Below are 6,030 nucleotides of genomic sequence, written 5' to 3' on the forward strand. Positions count from 1 at the left end.
GATAGGGTGCGCCCCACGCCTGCGGATACCCGTAGGCCTGCTACGTGGCAACTTTTGGCGGAGTTGCTGGGTGTGCTGCCTCCTGTCGCCGACTTGGTGTTGGAGGTGGCCCCTGTTTAGATTAGCCTTTGCTTTGGCTTTCTTCTGGGTTGTGCGGGTAAGCGAGGGGTGGTGAGCAGCAGGCATTTCGGGATTCCGGGGCCTTCTCTGTAACACGGGTTGCAGGATGGTCGGTTGCTCTGCAGGATGGTGTGATCCAAATCGGATCAAACGGCTGGGGGTCGCTGGGTGTCCTTGGGGGCCCAGGAGGTCGCGGGTGGCTGCCCGCTGCGCCTGGCGCATGAGAATAGCTGGGCCGCCGGGGGGGGCGATCGGTTGCTGATACAGGCGCTCGCTGGTCCTCTTACTAATTTACAGTTTGGTACTGTGTTTGGGGTTGGTACCTATTCCTTGCGGAATAAGGCGGCTGACCATGCGGCAGCTACGGGGTCCTCCACGGCAGCTGTTCGGTAGCTGGGCCGTTGGCGGTATACTTCTTAGGTCCTATTCCTTGCGGATTGGGGAGGCTGCCATGCGGCAGCCACAGGGTCCTCCACTGCAGCTATTCAGGAGCTGGGCCGTTGGAGATATACGTCTTAGGGCCTTTTCCTTGCGGATGGGGGTGGCTACCTTGCGGCAGCCACAGGGTCCTCCACGGCAGTTGTTTCAGGAGCGGGGCGTTGGAGGTATACTTCTTAGATCCTATTCTTTGCGGATGGGGGTGGCTACCATGCGGCAGCCACAGGGTCCTCCACGGCTGCTATTCAGGAGGTGGTCCATTGGAGGTATGCTTCTATAAGTTCTACATGCATGTGGATAATGTTTAGTTGCGCCTGTTGCGCTAACCCAAAAACTTGGTTTACCCGTCGGTTTTTGAACGGGTAGCGTTCAGGAATCGAGGGTGTGAAGTGAATTTTTTGAATTTTCCTCCGAGGGGGCCTAATTACAATTGGCTCATCAAAGGTCCACGGGAGGTTTTTGAGTTTTCTCCTTCACTTGGGTTATTTCCGTTCTCTGTCACTTGGTTTTCCTATGTGATTTATGTCAGTGTGATGATGTTAGGGTGTTTTTCTTTTGCAGCCGTCGATGGTTTGAACAGGCGTGGCTGGTTGGCCACTCTTACATTTTTGGGCGGCAGGGCATCCCTTGGCGCGTAGGACAGCTGATGTTGGTTCCGGGGTGGTTTGTTGGTTGGGTGTCCGTGGTTCAGGGATACTAAGGGGTATTTGTACAGCTCCTTTGCCACCGTGAGCATAGTTGGGATCGTCCTGGCGGTATGGTCCTGCATTTGTGCGGCGTTGCTAGGGGTTGCGCCAAAGGCATCTACCTCTATTTGTTTGTTAAGGCTAATTTCGTGGGCCTTGTTGTCACTGGCCGGAGATCCGTTTTGGGTGGTCAAAAAGTCCAGCGTTTTTTCGTTGTAAGGGGATGGTGCGTTTCTCAATTATTGAGACAGCCCGCAAGATAGTAATTCTGTTGTTTCGTTTGTTTGTTACAGCTTTTAGGTATTGGTTGTCAGGCATCCTCTGCTTGTACTGCGTCAGCGGCAGTTCTACAAGGAGGATGGGTTTCGTCTTTCTCCGGCTGGAGTTTTCGGGTTTTATTAGATGGGGTTTTTTGGTCTTTTCCATTAGCGATCTTGTTTTCCTGGTTTTTATTGGTTTGGATGGCGGGGCGGTTTGTTAAACCTTTGTGGCGGGAAGTCGCTACCAACCAGCGGTCAGATGGGCATAAGTGGTCATTGTGGGGCACCCTCTTTAGAAGGACGGCAGGTGTGTCCTTACCTTGCGGTTGGACATCTAGACGTTCCCCTGCGGGAACCGAACGTTTGCCAGAGAAAAGAGTGGTGAGTCCTGCACAATGAGGGTTATGCAGGGAGGAGGCGGGGTTTCGGTACTCCCCTCCTTGGTGGTTGGATTTCATCCAAGGGACTGGAGCTGGTGTCTGGTAGCGACTTGTCCTTTGCCATCCTCCAATATAAAATCAATTCAATTACAATTATAGTTTAAAGAACAGGTCAGCGATCAATAAATATCGTCTGACCTTTAACTACAGCTAACCGTGTCCGTGTCGTTATTTTAGTGTGTCGTTATTTTAGTGGTAAGCTAGCTTAAAGAAGTGTTTATGTCAATCGCAATAAAATTATGGGCGCCTTATTGCGCTGAAGATATCAGTCACCGCTATAACTCCGTTCTCACTTGGAGCAAATGCATATCTTAAACATCATCTCAACACCCTATTTCTTTCCCTGTCTACAACAGTAATTACAGCTTATGTATTTCAGCAGGCATGACAATAACTCGTCAGACGAGCAAATATTGTTACATGCAATAGCAATCATGTGGTATGTAATGATATCTTAGAGTAAGGAATGTCCTGACAGTAATTCTGTTGCACCTCTTAAACTATCCATAGGATGGCGCTACACGCCGGGCACTAATGTTCAGTTCCTGCGCCCAGTGGGCGTTTGCGGTCAGTGTCCCTTTAACAGAGTACTTGCACTCTAACAGTAAACTCCGGAGGGGATGTCGGTGGACGTAAGGTAAATACTTGTAGGAGGGTGTGCGGTAATACAACGCAGCAGCAATGGGTACGGTACTATCCGTATTTGGATCCACGGAAAAGTAAGTCAACTTTAATACAAAACTTCACAGGGTTAACTAGTGGGTCGCCACAGCTCTGGCAGGGTGCGGTACGTTACTCTGGGAGGCTTGATGTTAAATATTCGTGAGCAGGGGCGTCCCCCATTATATGTAGTAGGCCAATCCTGGTACAATGTCCCCACTATACATAACCCTATTCATATCCCCCTGAGGCTGGGTGTTTGTGTCTACAGCCACAACCTCTCCAGTCTATGTGGCAGCTAAACTGGGGAGAAGGGGGTACCTGCGGTCTGGTGGATGGCACTGGCGGTTGTTGGGTAAGTTCCTCCTGGGTGCCGGCTGTCTGATCGGTGGAGTCTGGTGGTGGCGGACACACTACTGGGCGTCCTCCTCGGGTAGTTCCTCTCTCCTGTGGGTCCCTGCAGCTCAGAGGCGTCTCTTTCCCCTGCAGCGGCTCTGTTTCCACGGCAACGGCAGGCGGCTGGCGGCTCCGTCCTGCAGCGACGCGGCTCTGTCTCTCCTTTGCTGAGCGGCGAGTAGCCGGTGGTTTCCTCTCCGGCTAGCCGCGGCTCACTGCTCACACGCGGCGGATCTCTGCCGGCGGCTTTGTCAGCAGCAGCGGGGCTCGCTGCACGGCAGCGGCTCTCTCTCTCTCCGGCTACGTCGGCAGCTTCTCCCTTCACACTGCAGCGGCGGCTGGCGGTTTCCCCTCCCTGCGCAGCCACACCATGGAACACCGATGCCGCCTTCTCCTCTCGTTTTTTAACCAACTCCTCCCCCTTCCTTGGCGCCTTTTCCTCCTCCAATCCCTGAGTCTCCAGAGGTTCCCACTCTCCTGGATCCGGCGGGCTGTCCTGGGTCCCAGTGCCCTAACTATTTACAGGCACCAGGTAGGGAGTTTTAACCCTATCAGTGCCAGCAACAAAATAACAACAAAAGAGGGTCCCTAGGCAGCACTGGCTGCAGTTATGGCTCCAAGGGGGGGCTGCAAGGGGTATCCCCAAACGTGGGTACCACAACAACACACCGGCATACAACACACCGACATGTAACACATCGACATGTAACACACCGACATGTAACACACCGACATACAACACACCGACATACAACACACCGGCATACAACACACCGGCATACAACACACCGGCATACAACACACTGTCATACAACACACCGACATACAACACACCGACATACAACACACCGGCATGTAACACACCGACATGTAACACACCGGCATACAACACACTGTCATACAACACACCAACATACAACATACCGACATACAACACACTGTCATACAACACACCGACATACAACAAAATGGCATACAACACACCGTCATACAACACAACGGCATACAACACACCGGCATACAACACACTGTCATACAACACACCGAAATACAACACACCGACATACAACACACTGTCATACAACACACCGACATACAACACACCGGCATACAACACACTGTCATACAACACACTGGCATGTTCCCTCTCTCACATTTACATCAATTGAAGTACACTATTAGGATTTTCACCCCTTTCTCTCTGCGTGTTGCAGCTATCTATCGCCCCCGTGGTCAACCCAAAAAGTTTCTGGAAGATTTTTCTGCTTGGCTCCCTCACTTCTTATCCTCTGACATCTCCACCATCATTATAGGCGATTTCAATATCGCTATTGACAGTCCACAATCTCCCCATGCCTCCAAACTTCTCTCTCTAACCTCCTCTCTCGGCCTCTTCCAATGGACTGACTCCTCTACTCATCAGGAGGCCACTGCCTTGATCTTGTATTCACCAGACTATTATCTGTTTCTGAACTCACTAACACTCCTTTCCCCCTCTCAGATCACAACCTTTTCACTAGTGATAAGCGGGTTCGGTTCCTCGGAATCCGAACCCCCCCGAACTTCAGCCTTTTTACACGGGTCCGAGGCAGACTCGGATCTTCCCGCCTTGCTCGGCTAACCCGAGCGCGCCCGAACGTCATCATCCCGCTGTCGGATTCTCGCGAGGCTCGTATTCTATCGCGAGACTCGGATTCTATATAAGGAGCCGCCCGTCGCCGCCATTTTCACACGTGCATTGAGATTGATAGGGAGAGGACGTGGCTGGCGTCCTCTCCGTTTAGATAGAGAGTGAGACACTTGATTTAGTAATTTAATTTTAGTAATTTTGGGGAGCATTAGGAGTACTCAGAGAGTGCAGAGTTTTGCTGATAGTTATACTAGTGACCACCAGTTTTATTTATTATTTAAAATCCGTTCTCTGCCTGAAAAAAAATGATACACAGTCACATACCATATCTGTGCTCAGCCTCAGTGTGCTGCATGATAATATCATCTATATGTATATCTGACTGTGCTGAGTGCTCACTGCTCACACAGCTGAATTGTGGGGAAGACTGGGGTGCAGTTATAGCAGGAGTACAGTGCACACTTTTGCTGCCAGTGTGACTGACCAGTGACCACCAGTATATTGTCTGCTTGAAAAAGTTAAACACTCGTGTGGTGTTTTTTTTTTTAATTCTATAAACGCATTCTGCTGACAGACAGTGTCCAGCAGGTCCGTCATTCATTATATTATAATATATACCTGCAGTAGTGATATATATATATTTTTTATATCATTATCATCCAGTCTATACTAGCAGACGCAGTACGGTAGTCCACGGCTGTAGCTACCTCTGTGTCGGCAGTGCTCGTCCATAATTGTATACCTACCTGTGGTGGGGTTTTTTTTTTCTATCTTCTTCATACTAGTAGTTTAGGAGTCTGCTGCTGACAGTGTCCAGCAGGTCCGTCATTATATAATATATACCTGTCCTGCAGTAGTGATATATATATATATATTTTTATATCATTATCATCCAGTCTATACTAGCAGACGCAGTACGGTAGTCCACGGCTGTAGCTACCTCTGTGTCGGCAGTGCTCGTCCATAATTGTATACCTACCTGTGGTGGGGTTTTTTTTTTCTATCTTCTTCATACTAGTAGTTTAGGAGTCTGCTGCTGACAGTGTCCAGCAGGTCCGTCATTATATAATATATACCTGTCCTGCAGTAGTGATATATATATATTTTTTATATCATTATCATCCAGTCTATACTAGCAGACGCAGTACGGTAGTCCACGGCTGTAGCTACCTCTGTGTCGGCAGTGCTCGTCCATAATTGTATACCTACCTGTGGTGGTTTTTTTTTTTCTATCTTCTTCATACTAGTAGTTTAGGAGTCTGCTGCTGACAGTGTCCAGCAGGTCCGTCATTATATAATATATACCTGTCCTGCAGTAGTGATATATATATATTTTTTATATAATTATCATCCAGTCTATACTAGCAGACGCAGTACGGTAGTCCACGGCTGTAGCTACC

This window comes from Pseudophryne corroboree, chromosome 10 (genome assembly GCF_028390025.1).
Source record: "Pseudophryne corroboree isolate aPseCor3 chromosome 10, aPseCor3.hap2, whole genome shotgun sequence".
NCBI classification, from domain to species: Eukaryota; Metazoa; Chordata; class Amphibia; order Anura; family Myobatrachidae; genus Pseudophryne; species Pseudophryne corroboree.